This window comes from Oenanthe melanoleuca, chromosome 4, assembly GCF_029582105.1.
Source record: "Oenanthe melanoleuca isolate GR-GAL-2019-014 chromosome 4, OMel1.0, whole genome shotgun sequence".
Taxonomy (NCBI): domain Eukaryota; kingdom Metazoa; phylum Chordata; class Aves; order Passeriformes; family Muscicapidae; genus Oenanthe; species Oenanthe melanoleuca.
This window is the reverse complement of record NC_079337.1, coordinates 66,909,435-66,923,571: the sequence shown is the minus strand read 5'-3', so window position 1 is coordinate 66,923,571 and position 14,137 is coordinate 66,909,435. Positions and strand designations below refer to the sequence as shown.

At 46.4% G+C, this 14,137-nt stretch overlaps 1 protein-coding gene across 2 annotated transcripts in view; it reads right to left on the bottom strand.

Moving 5' to 3' along the window:
- The window catches only part of PTPRA (protein tyrosine phosphatase receptor type A), a 113,773-nt gene that overhangs the window by 85,063 nt on the left and 14,573 nt on the right, over positions 1-14,137 (bottom strand). Inside the window, exon 2 of one of the 2 annotated variants that reach the window (XM_056489235.1) lies at positions 1,801-1,935. The exons of the other annotated variant lie outside the window; for it this stretch is intronic. The gene's annotated coding sequence lies outside the window, so the exon portion shown is untranslated. The remainder of the gene's footprint in view (positions 1-1,800; positions 1,936-14,137) is intronic. 2 annotated transcript variants of the gene reach the window in all.

Sequence of the window (14,137 nt, the reverse complement as noted above, 5' to 3'; positions counted from 1 at the left end):
AAGTCCCATGACCTCAGTGTGCACTTTGCTGTCTTATTCCAAAAGGACTCTGATGAAGAAGCTGCTGTTTTAATCCAAATTTTAAAAGGAATGTGCAGAGGGACTATTACAGAGTCACATCCACATGGGGTTCATCATGCAAGACAAAGCACTCACACACAAGCAATTCTGTTGGGACCATCTCACCTGGCCAGTCACAGCAGTGGCCACAGAGATCAGCCCATGGCCACTATTCAGGCACATCCTGCCAGTCCCAGCAGCTTCAGGATCCAGCTGGCCACTGAATTCCAACAGCTCAGCCCTGACTGGCACATCCAAGCTCTTGCTTCCCTTTTCTTATACTAGCAAAACCTTAAAAATAAATGGAATTTAGTCTATTAATGTTTATGCTGTGCATCATACATTAATTACTTCTGAGACTTCAGTCTCATTGAATTTAATCCTTTTCTGGTATCAGCTATGGAGAAAGCAGGCACCAAAGACAAAGCTTTTCTCCTAGGACAGATGGCCACTTCTCAGTGAATTATAATCATAGAATACCCTGAGCTGGAAGGGACCCCCAAGGATCATCCAAATCCAACTCCTGGCCCTGCACAGAACAACCCTAATTACTGGGATTCATTCAGCTGTTGACCTTAACAGGAGTTTTCCCCAAATCAAAAAGTGAGGAAAAAAAACCAAAACAACCCAACTTAAAAATACAGGTAGCAAAACACAACGTTAAATTCAGTGAAGTACAGAGAAGAATACACACAAACAGACCTGAAACTCACTGCTAAATATCACATAATTCCAAGGGAAGGATTTAGTCAACCTAAAAGTTAGGATTGGCTTCAGTTTGGCACTGAGGTATGAAAATCAGATTTGCAATGAGTTCAAAGAATTTTCATAGGAAACCATAAATGTTTGTGAAGCAGGCAGTGTCAGCAGGACCCTGTGTGGAGGCTTTAAGGAAATATCAAACCACAAATACAAACTACTTCTCCAGACAGGGTGAACCCATGAAAGCCACAGCAACAAGAAATGCTTTAGGAAAAGACCTTGTTTATACAAATCCCCAGGTTTCACAGGCACATCTCCCTTTGCCACTCCAACAGCACTGAATCCACCTGGGCTGGAGCAAGTCCTTCAAAACACCCAACAAGAAATCTTACAGTAGGGTTTTTATTTTTAATTTTTAAAAGCATTCCTCAATCCTTTCCACAGGTCAGACCACGGGAAGGATTTACACCAGAAAAACTTCCCACAAACTCCCTGATGGATGCTGGGTTTTAATTCATCAATGTCCTGAGGAACACTTCTTACTCTGGAACCTTCCTTCTTACTCCACAGCCTTCCTTTCCTCAAAAAGACTCTGGGCTTTTTCTTTCCCCCTCCTTTATGAATCACCCATGCAAGAATTCCGTGCCCATCACACCAAGGTAAGAATATATTTTGGTCTAATACTAATTCAATATATTTTAGTCTAACACTGGTTTGTCTAGACAAGAAACTAAAGAAAAATTCTCTTCAAAATATTGCAGATATTGATGGCCAAACTCTACTGATGATACAACCCAAAAGTTTCATTTACTTTAAAGTAAATGAAGAGGAAACACTGGCTTTATCCAAGTTTGCACTAAAACAAAGCCAACACCTCCAATCTAAGACAACTGTGCTCATTGGGATTGAGCAAGGGAATGATGGAGTGCAGATCTCTCCATGTAGGATTGAGGGATGTGAATCCATGAGGAAACTGTACAGCCTGGAACCTCCAAAGGCTGCCCCAGCCCCAAACACCTCATCCATGCTCCACTGTACCTTGAAAGGGACGTTCATTCACCTCTGCACCTCCCCAATGTGACAGCCAAAGCTTTTTCCAACCAATGCCAAACCAGCAGGATGAGGAGCACTCAGTCAATCCTTGTTAAGGCTGAAGATTATTCTCGATGCACCCTGGAAGAGAGGAACACCCAGATGAGAGAGTCCTTTCACACTGATCAGCCCCACATTAAACAAACAGCCTTTTACTGCCCCAAATGCTTGGGCTCTGTTGGGAATGACTGGGATTGTCCCAGCCACTAATGGAGTCTCCATATAAAATAAATTTATCTAACTATTCCAAGCTCAGATGGAGGAAAACCAGCTTGTGGAAGATGTGGAGGTGGTCAAGGAGAAGAATGAAGAGCACAGCTCATATTTCAGGGAATAACCCAAGTTCACACAGTCTGTTAATACACCAGCAGCTAATGAACAACAAAAAAATGAGTCTTAAATTGCTCTGTTTTGCAGAGAGGACACCAAAGAACACACATCACTTGGCCTGAAGCTGGAAAGATCTCCTTTTCTGCATGATTTTACATCCAAATCTAGACTGCTGCCTTTAAAATGCCCTTATTTTTTGGAGAAAGTGAAAGTTTGTGGGCAGGAGCCAGGTACTCATCAGGCCAGCCAGCACCAGTGGGAAGAGAGAATAAACCTCTGGACAGCACAAACCCTTCTGAAGGCCTGGAACAGGGAAAGGTGCCTTCAAAGGCTCCTCTGCTCATGGAAACAGCCCCAAGGTGGAATTAGGAATGCATCAGTTAAAGCATCTGCAGGAGTGAGAGTGGCTCCTCTGGAGCTGTGGGTACGTTGGAAAGGAGGAGAGGAAAACAATATTCCATCAGGCTGGGGGAGAGACAAGTGAATTATTCCCTTGGCAATCAGCTTCACAGGACCTGGCTCTCTCCTCAGTTATTCAGTTGTGTATGTCTGGCTCCTCAAGTACTTTCTGTAGGACTCCTCCAGTTTTGGATCTCATTTTCAAGCTGGCCACATCTCCCACATGCTGTCCAAAGCACAAACAGGCAAGGTGCATTTTTTAAGGTGAGGTGAGTCTAAAACAGCTGAAACCACCTGTACCGTGGGAACATCTGGCAAAATTCAATGCCCTCCTCAGTGGAGCAAGAGAAAAGCTGTTGCTCTTTGTTTTAATGCTTTATTAGGGTGTTAAAGCCTCACACAGAATGAGCACCCAAACCACCCACCACAGCAAAGGCAGCAGCAGAACCAATGCCTGAGAGCTCCAGCAGCAGCTTCCAGGAATCCCTTAAACACCTGGGTGTAGGTGATGGAGACTTGCAGGCCAGAGAGCACCACTGAGAAAAACCAATATCCTCCCATCCAACATCCCTGAGGTGTCCAAGGCCAGGCTGGATGGGGATTGGATCAGCCTGGTTTAGTGGAAGGTGTCCCTGCCACTCATCTTGGATCTAAATGGTCTTGAAGGTCCCTTCCAACCCAAACCATTCTGTGTTTCCATGGATTTATTTTAGGTTGGAGGAAGGAGATGCTTTCTGCAGGCACAGGGAAGGAGCAGCAGAGCATCTCCTCCCTGGTGGTGCTCCCTGGACTCCCACTCCACTGCTTTGCATTCCCCAAATAACAAATATCAAATAACCCAGCCTGCTCACGGCAATGTGCATCCCCAATCCGGCTCTGCAGCAAAACAGGCTCCCTCTAATTATCCCTGATGACACCTGAATGGTGGAACAGAAAGATGGCAGAGACACAAGATGAGGGAGTGTGAAAACAAGCCTGTCTCCTTTCTCTGCTCACACCACAGGTCCCCAGTGCACGAGGACTCGCTCCTGCCTGAGTCACCCCAGCAAAGCTTCACAGCCACAGAGAATTCCCACGCAGGAGGCTTTTTGTGCAGAATTATTTAAAAATGAGAGGGCAGCAAGAGCAACTCTGGGACTGCAAGGAGCAACAACTGTGATGAGAAGGATCAGTTGTGTCTATGGAGCCTTATTAGAAGTCATTTATATGCAAGTAAAACAAATATCCCCCCACACTTTTCCATGAAAATGCCAAATTCCATACTGATTTCCACGCTTTCCAATCTCATTGACTTCAGAGGGATTGCCTGCAGTAGGAATCACTGGCTGTGGCCTCCCAGCAATAGTGTAATCCCTTCATATTCCCTTTTCAAAAGCCCCATCATCCCAGCAGGTGCTGCAGCTCAGGCCCCACGAGCCCAGTCCCAGCCCTGCAGCCACACTTCTCCTCTCCCTGCAAAAATCTGGGCAGGGGCAGAAAGGGAAACAAAAATCTGATGATGGAAATGCCTCGTGGAGCATGGCTGAGCTGGGGGAGAGAGGCCTGAACCTTCCTTCCACCTAATTAAATCCAGATCCAAAAGCTGTTCCGATCCCAGTGCATTAAGTATTTTTGTTAGGAAGGGCAGGGATAAATTAACTCCTAACTCTGGCCCTAATCTTTTTTTCATTGTTGTTTAAATTCTCCCACTTCCTAAGATTTCAGCATTTCCTTGTGATGAAGAGGAGCTCTGGTCTGCTGGCTCATCTGCTCCTTTTCTCCAGGTTGTCTGGGCAGATGCTCCCCCCAACCAAGCTCTCAAAAGTCACAGGACCTGCTTCTGCATTTACAAACATTGGTGCAAAAGGCAACTGCTGACCCCACTCTTCTGTCACAGCTGTTACTTACAGCACCACCAGCACGCTGGAGAGATGATAATAAATGTTTAATGGTCCAGTAAACACCAAGGGCTTTATCTCCAGCCCATTTCCAAGCCTGATCAAATATAATAATCCTTTGTATGTCTGTCTGCCACTTCCCTGGTTTCCTGTGGGATGGGAAGAGATGGAAAGGGCTGCTCTATATTCAAACATGGTAAATATAGAGAAAAGGAAGTTAGTTATAGAGAAGAAATGTTTGGTTTTTTTTTGCTCCCAGAAGGTCAGGACTATCAACCAACCTGTTGGACCTCAACTTCTACATAGTACATAAATGCAGGCAGCATCTGCCTCTAGGATTCAATGCAGCAGTTATAAATAACAGGAATATTACACAGAGGAAGTGGGGAATATGTGGAGGAAGTTGAGAGAAGAATCATTCACTTACAGGCTGGGCAGATAAACCACTTCCTCAGATCTGAAATGGAAGATCTATTCCTCCTCCAATTATAGCTGTGGGTCCATTACTCAATATTCCCCCTCTCCATGCAAGTCTTACTTATCTCATAGAGCCTCATCTCTCCCAGATGACACTGTAAATGAGTCATTTGACACACTAAAGTGAAGCAGTTAGGGTTTTATTATGCTATTACACATCACTGTGACAAGCTTTCCCTAAAGACCTCATCCTAAATCTCAGCCCAATTCTAGTTTGGGAAACTGGTCCTAAATCACAGCCCAAGTCTGGTTAGGGAAACATCCTAAATCACAGCTCTGGTTTGGGAAACTGGACCTAAATCACAGCCCAATTCTGGTTTGAGAAAATGATCCCAAATCTCAGCCCAATTCTGGTTAGGGAAACTGATACCAAACCAAAGTCCAATTCTAGTTTGGGAAACTGATCCTAAACCACAAGCCAGTTCTGGTTTGGGAAATTGGTCCTAAACCACAGGCCAGTTCTCACTGGGGAAACTGATCCTAAATCACAGCCCAATTCTGGTTAGGGAAACTGGTCCTAAATCACAGCTCTGGTTTGGGAAACTGGACCTAAATCACAGCCCAATTCTGGTTAGGGAAACTGATCCTAAATCACAGCTCTGGTTTGGGAAACTGGACCTAAATCACAGCCCAATTCTGGTTTGGGAAACTGGATCTAAATCACAGTCCTATTCTGTACTGGGAAACTGATATAAACCAAAGTCCAATTCTGATATGGGAAACTGATCCTAAATCACAGCCCAATTCTAGTTTGGGAAACTGGTCCAAAATCACAGCCCAGTTCTGGTTTGGGAGACTCACACAACCCAGTAAACACACGAGAAAAAGCCACAAGGACTCTGCAGGTGAGACCTCCCCCATGCAGGGCTGCACCTACTCAGTACACAGGCTCCAGCAGCCAGACCTGTTCCACAGTTCTCCAGACCATGTTCAAGGTTTGATTTCTTTTCTTCAGCCTCCAAAGGAGCCCCAAAATCAAGCCCTGGGACTGGTGAGGTCTGACACAGCCAAAGCCACCTGATTCCACCACCAGCAGCACTCCCTGGCTCAGATGATGGGAGAGACCTGCCTCCCAGTTTGATCTGGTCAGACTGGAGGGTCTTCCAGGGCTGATCCATGCAGAAGAAGAGGGATCAGGGCAGGATTATGTAAACTAAGGCTCGAGGCCAAAATAAAGGAGCCTGGAGGCAGGGCTGTCATTGGGCGTTGCTCAGCTGTGCCTCCAGCACCAGCCCCTTCCCTCCCTCCCTCCCTGGGACGTTTTCACTCAGCCTGGCCAGCAGACTCTTGCAGAGGGTGTTTGAAACTCCCAGAGCTGCCAAAAACGTCCAATTAAAGCCCAGGGAGAGCTCATCATAAATGCACCCCAGTGAACCACAGTCCTGCTGGGCTGCCGTGCTGGGTGAACCCAAAAATCCTGAAAGCAAAGACCTCCCAGCAATTACACCCAAAAAGTTTCCTGTCTCTGCACGAATCTTTGTTTGCTTTGGGTTTTAGTGGTAGATGGGAGCACAGACTACAACTTGTGGGAGATAGATTATTGCTGCTAAAGCAAAGAGCCTTTTTCCTTCCCCCCTCCAAACAGATAAAGCACTAAAAATGCTGCTCTGAAACAGCTTGGTCCTGCATTCACAGATGGCAGCAAAAATTAGCATTATTTATCAGTGGCTTTAGTCACTTTTTAAAAGAAAAGCAGATAAAGGAAGACATGCACCTGAATTAAGGTTCCTTGCCCTTTTGTTTGCAATTAATACTTTAAAATGCAGAAGGGAAAGAGCATTTTGCAGAGCTTTAGGAAACCACACTTTAAAAAAAAACAAAACAAAAAAACCCAACATTTACCCAAGAAGGAGAATGAAAACAAGCAGAACAATAAGAGTCACGGAAGTTTCTCTGAGGAGACAGCTGGGAAGGTGAAAGGAGGAAGCAAGCAAAGAAAACACATAGCATAAAGATAGAAATTAATCCAAAACAGCAGGGGAAGAGTTATTAAGCCATTTTACATTCCTACAGCAAAGGAGATGTGATCACACAGTGCTGCTCGATGCCAAATGCATTTGTGCTCAAGTCACAGCCCTGCAGAGGGCTCAGCCCAGCCCTGCATCTCCTGAGGACCTTCAGCTCCCAATCACAGAGGGCTGGAGGGGAGAAGAAACTTCTGGAGATTGTCTGGTCCAGCTCCCTGCTGAGCAGGGTCACACAGAGCCAGCTGCCCATGACTGCAGACAGATAAATGCTGAATATCCCCAAGGATGGAGACCCCACAAGTTCCCTGTGCTCAGCCACCCCCAGACCCCAAACCTGTTCCCTGGTGTTCAGAGGGACCCTGCTGTGCTCAGTGTGTGCCCTTGTCCTGTCCCTGGCAAGAGCCTGGCTCTGTCCTCTCTGCAGCCTCCCTGCAGGTGCTGATGGGCAGGGATGAGACCCCCAGAGCCTTCTCTTCTCCAGGCTGAGCAGTGCCAGCTCTGCCAGCCTTTCCTCAGAGCAGAGCTGCCCCAGTGCCCTCACTGGGCTCTCCCCAGTCTGTCCATGTCCCTCCTGTCCTGGGGAGCAGAACTGGACCCAGTGCTCAGGTGTGGCCTCACCAGTGCAGCATCCCCTCCCTGGAGCTGCTGTGTTTTGTCTCATCCAACCCACCACTGTCCTTTTTGGGCACACTGCTGCCTCTGGGTGAATTTGATGTCCAGCAGGTCCTTTCCTGTCCAGCTCCTTCCCCTTTCCTGGGGCTGTGTAAGGAATTGCAGGGAAACAGCAAATGCAGGAAAGAAAAACACTTGTAGGCCTCGAGAAAATCTGCTGTCAGACAGGGAAGCTCATCACCAAAGAGCTTAGTTCAGATGAAGGACAAATAAAAAAAAGGCACAGAGAGCATCATATGATAAATAGGCATCATTTTCTCCAGCAGTGAAGCCTGTCCTCGCTGCAAGAACTTGCCATTTCCTCCCAGCACAAATGGATTACTCATGGACAGAGAAGTCAGGAACAAAATTAACTCTTGGAGCTCAGTGTGTCCCAGGAGATGAGCTCAATCCCAGTCTGCTCCTTCCTCCACAGCCCACAGACCAGGAGCCTGGTGGCCTCTTTGATTGCTTCCATCACCACAATAATTACTTTAATTTTTAGCTTCTTGATTTTGGCAGAGACTCTCTTAAAAGCAGAAGGAAGAACAATTAAATGCTAGCATTAAGTGAAATAAGGTGTCAGCAGGGTTTGGTGTCTGCCCCTCTTCCCTTAAGTGGGGTGGAAGATTAAGTGCTCAGCACATGGGCTCCTGAGAAAGCCTCCAAAGGGAGGCACCCTCAGAAGAGATCCAAAAAGCCTTTTTCTTAATAGAAACCATCTAGAACTTGCCAAAAAATCCCTAAATCCTGCAGGACTGGCGGGATGGAGCCTTGGCTTCAGCTCCCACGTGGGCTTAGCAGCACAAATCCTCTTCCCACACCCCAGGGAGAGCAACCCAAAGTCTATTCTGTCCTTCCTGTGGTGCTGAGCAGCCAAAGTGAGAGTCATTCCTCCAGAAAGTACAGAAAGAGCTGATTTCTGGACTTACCAAGGAGGGAAGTTCTGATCAGGGCCCTCTTTCTCAAGGTTTTCATGTTTTACATTAAGTGTTCATTGGAGCTGAGGAATCCACAAGCACTCCTGCTGCACATGATGCTGAGAAGAGGGACCAGGACACAATTCCTTCCTTTTTATGTTATCACCTGCTCAGGTTTGAGTGGCAAGGAGGGATTCAGCACCTCTGTTCCACACAGGCAGATAGTGCTGCAGGTTTCTCACCAGGGATCAAAGCAATGGGAACCCAACTCCTCCTCCAGCAGCAGCTCAAGAAGCTCCCAGTGCTGGCTGCCCAACAAGCCCAGAATCCTGGGATCACAGTCCTCATCCTATTTTATTTTTTTTTTAAAGAATATAGTCATCAAAAATTGTCTCTTGCTCGAAGGCTAACAGCTGCATGACAGCCACATTCCAAGTTTTTTACTCATTCATGAATTCAAAAGTCACGCTGAGCAGATGCACCATTAAGTCCAGTTCCCTTATTTTTGAGAACACATGTAATTATCCCCAACTTCAGAGACACAAACTACTCCTGGAGAAGTGACCTGTCAAACAACCAGATGACAGAGACAGCAGCAAGAGCCCACTCACCCTGCCACTGGTCTCATGTCTCACAAAATAATTGCCTTCCCACCCAGAGCTAAAGGTTACAACTACAGAGAGAATGAGTCAAGCCGGAAAGACACATTTTAAAAATGGGAAAAAACGGAACAAAAAAGGTTTTATGAAAACACACTGGCATGTGTAAGACAGGAGAGAGACCATTTCTGCATTGCACCTTGTTTGCTCATGCTTTGTCTCAGCTGCCAACCACAAATTAAATACCTCAGTTAAAACTTTGCTCATCTGGTACCTTTAATACTTACTCACTAGAAACTGAACATCTGTTTTGCTTTGAGGCTTTCAGCAGTGACTCAGTGTTATCTGCAGTGCTGGACCTCTGAAGAGGAGTATTCCTGAGGTTTTTTTTATCCCCTCACCCCACTCCTAGCAACAGCACTTCTTGCTTTGGGGAGGAATCCGCTGACAAAGTTGGGTTATAAAATTGTTACAGCTTGACACGAGATGAGGAGGAAGTGCAGGACACTGAGAAATTTCATCCTCAGCTGGAAACAGCCCAGCTGAGATCTCCACCAGTGCATACCTGTGTCCCACAGCTCCCTGGATCGATACACCTTTGGCTCCCAGGCTCTGGAAGAGCAGCAACCTCCTGCTGTGTTTACAGCCAGCTCGATAAACACAACGCAATTAAAATCCCTCCAGCAAGCTGCCCCCAGGCTGTGAGCAATCCCAAAGCTTTATCTGGGTTTAACCTCACACAGCACAGAGCTCAGCATCACATCTTCAGCAGCAGGGAAGTTCCCCAGGTGGAGGTGCAGCTCCGGGAAGAGGATGCAGCAGCAGGAAATATCCCAGCAGCCAGGGACCCAATTAACTGGCTGATGGAACACACCAGCATCCCATTAGCAGGGCAGACACTGTGCCTGCACAAAGGAAAAGGGCTTCAAGGATAACATATTCTGAGTGTGTGTGCCAGGGAAGAGCCTGGACATGGTCATCATCTTGTCCTGCTCTAAGAGAAGGGATCTGGGCAGTATCCAAGCCACTCATCATTAAAAGTCATTTCCCCGCTGTGTGCACAGGGATGATCCTGCTGCTCCTTCAGCAAGTGGGAATTTTCCCTGCAAGGGCATCAGCAAAGGACCAAGCAAATGCAGAGATCTTCCCTTCATCTTGCCAAATGGTGGCTATAAAACAGACCCAGGTGTCAGATAGGATACTCAGGTTGGATTTATGGGGTTTCAGACAACCACAGAATGTCCTGAGCTCAAAGGGACCCACCCATGGATCACTGAGACCAGCTCCTGTTTCACCATCTCCCCCCTCAGAGACACCACACACTCAATCACCCAGCTTCTAAAGGATCTCCAGGATAACTGAGTGCAACCTGTGAACCATCACCACCCTCTCAACCAGACCAGAGCACTGAGTGCCATGTCCAGTCTTTCCTCAAGCACCTCCAAGGATGGGGACTCCATCTGCTCCCTAAGCAGCCCAGTCCAGTGTATTATCACCTTTTCTATGAAGAATTTCCTCCTAATGACTGACCTGAACCTCCACGAACAGCTTCACCCTTATATACAGATAAAGGGCACTGACATTGAGGACTCAGATGTTAACCTGCTGGGAGATAAAGGTTCAAAGGGAAATCTGAGAAAATCCCTGCTCCTGGCTCCCACCCCAGCACTTGAAAAGGCTTTTCTCTCTTCCAGTAAAATCTTAAAACTGAGTGTGCACAAGGGCAGCCTGACACTGTCCCAATGGGCACTACAGACCTGAGATCTGCTTAATCCAATACCTCCAACAGCAATCAGCAGCAGCTCTAGGAAGCAAGGTCAGACCCACACCAGTCTCTACCATTTTCTCCCCAGAACACTTCCCAGTCTTCAGCATGGACTGTATCTACCCAGGGATTTTTATACTTTCCTTTCACAAGTTTATCCAGTTACCTTCCTCATCTGTGTCAGTTTTTTAGCATCCTTCAGAAAGCAGCACCATAGCTTGCCCAGAGAAGCTGTGGCTGCCCCTGGATCCCTGGAAGTGTCCAAGACCAGGCTGGTTTGGAGCACCCTGGGATAGTGGAAGGTGCCCATGCATAGGGCAGGGTTTTGAACAAATTGATTTTTAAGGTCCCTTCCAATTCAAACCATTCTGTGATTAACACACATGGTGGAAATTCTTACAAACACTGACAGTACATAGGGGGAAGATGTGCTACCAGGACAGCACCATCAACTCCCAAAATTCTGATCCCCAGAGCTCACAAAACTCCTCTCCCCAAAGTTTTTAGGGTGCTAACACAGACCACAATGAACAAGTGCTGCCATGCAGCTCTCAGGGATTCAAACTGAGCTCCTCATCAGAGCTTCTGTGGGCAGTGAAGCAGCAGAACTGGTTTGGAAAGGAGAAAAGGAAAGAAAACACAGATGACTCTGATAACATGTCTGATTAATAAAGCATAAACGAGACGGGCTGGTTCAGGCTGCGTGTCCCATCTGCTCCAGCTTCAGTCAGGATGGTTCCCATCCCCAAAAGCACCAAAGGTTTCCATGCAGATATTCCCACATTCTGACAAGACAAAGATTCAGCACCCCAGCACACATGCTCTGCTCTGGCATTCCTGCACACCCCTGTGTTGTTTCTTTAGGAAAAAAGAATTAACAATCAAAAATATGAGTGCCCAGCATGCAAAGCATGGTCTGGGTCACCAAGGCCACATCTCAGAGACAAACACAAGAGTTTGGTATGAGTTTGCCATAATTTCATAGTCATCAGTCCTCTGTGACCTAACCCACATTAAAGCTTTACCCCAAAACAGTTAATATGCTTTTTATTCTGTTCTGCTTTAAGCAACTCTGCAATCAAGTTGTGTGAATTTTTACAGTGTAAATGCTGATTTATAAAGATTTATTTGAGGACCTGACAGCTCCCTAAGGCCAGGAGATAGAGTTATGATTCTAGAAGTTGAGGTTTGGACAAGGTCTTGATCTCTGCATCTTTCTGGTCCTCCTTTAAAAAAAATAAGCAGAGAAGACACACACAGTAGAGTCTCAGTACTGAGAAACATCCAGACAATTTCATAAATGTGCACCTAGGCCCTAAAAGCTTCAAGAAAAGGAAAAAAAGAAAAACAAAAGGGAGTAAGAGGAAACTGGTGGTCAAGCAGTGCTGATAGTCCTGGTGCTTTCTGAGGACAGGCTGACTCATTCTCCCCAGTTAAAAACCCAAACAACACCAACACCAGCCAGTCTGCTGGAGGTGGGAGTTCATGGTTTTTTCAGCTTCATTGCTATGGGTGGATTTAGTGAAAATGGAAACCTTTCAGGGAGGATAAATCCTTCAGAGGCAGAGAGGAAGTTACAGTCAGTTCTGGATAAGCTTCTCTTCTGTATCACTTTATTCATGGCCACACCAGCTGCTGGCACCTGCTCCTGAAAAACCAGCAGGAGTCAGGCCCTGAAAAGATAATCTGTTCTATTCTTTTGGAAAAAATGGGACTGAATGAGCAACATTCTGTTGGGGAAGTCCACACCACACCTCTATGACAGAGAAGAAAGAAACCAGTGAGCCAAATAGGGTACAGCAAGGCTTTACCAGAGGAAAACCTTGAGGAACTTGGATGCAGACAAGCTCATCTCCACCTGGGATGCCAAGATCCTTCGTGCTCAGGAGCTGTGAACATCATAAAGGTCTGACATGTGCTTGAGGAAGGACCAGGGAGGATGTGACTTCCTTCAACACTGCTTCATCCAACCCCTGCAGCTTGCTCCATCCTCTCTCCTGCCTCCACACCCCTCAAAATCCAGCAGCAATAAACAGTGGGGAGCTGCTGCTTGTAAATGAGTTGCCACATGGAGGATGGTCACATATGGCAATGTCAGAGGAACAACAATGCAGTGATGGTGAAACCCTCTGGCAGAGATTTGTTCTCCAGACTCACAACTAAATGCAGACAGTGCATGTGGGTGGCTGGAACTCCATCCCAGGAAAGCCAACCAACACAGGAAGCCTTAGCTGCACTGGAACAGTCAAGATTCCAGGCAAACTATTTAAAAGCAAACAGTTCTCCTCAGGAAATGGACAATGAGTTGCTGGCAGCATCCTGGAAGCCTTTCCTCTGACAAAGAGCTGGTTACTGAGGAATGGAGCTAACTCAGGTACAGGCACAAAATAAAAGGCAGAAGTTGAACTGGGACTTGCTGACTAAGCTGAGCTGGGCCAGGGGGGCAGGGGAGATCCAGTGCTCTGGAATAGGCACAGAAAAAAGTTTCCACGGGAGCATGTTGCTTTAAAGTCAGCTGTGTGAGATCATCCTGTCCCCCTGAGCATGTTGTTTCCTAATGTTTTGCCCAGACCAAATACAAATGTCAGCAGCGATGGTTGGGTCTGTTGGTTTGGATTTTTTTTTTTGATTTTTGGACTACTTTGAGTCCCCACAGAGCCTGCTGAGGATGAGAATTGTAGACCCTGTTCTGTCTTTCACATTATGAATGCAATTACCTCTGCAGCCTGATTGCAGTGTCTCCTGTCAGAGCAATTCTGCAAGAGGCTGAAAGAACAGCTTGCCTTTCAAAGGGAGTTAGGAACATTCCTGTGAGTCCTTCCGTGCCCTGTGGTCACGTGCTGGTGAAATTTCAGAAAAGCATGTGCAGTCCCAAGGGAAGAGCATCCTTTGGAGAAAGCTGTTCTTACAGCCTTCAAAAAAGCATGTGATGAAATGCCCTTGAAAAGTACAAAATTTTCTGGGCAAAAATCTGATTCTTCTTGCTTTTCAGTCTTCTTACCCAGATAATGAAGAAAAAATTTCACTGCAAGATGATTTTGAGATGGAAAAGACAGTCTGAAGATTGACAGGCTTGTCCTACCTGGATGCAAGAGATGTGGGATTGAGCAAGCAAGAGATAACATCAAAGGTCAGTTGGATTCCTCTTTCTAAAGGCAGCAAGCATCTTGGATTTGGCTCTTGCATAACTGCAAGTGGAAATTAGCACTACAAGCTGGAAACATCTGGAGATAGGGTGTTGAACAAGACAGTGTTGGCAGGTCACATCTGGTTCTCACATTTCCATTTCAGCCTAACC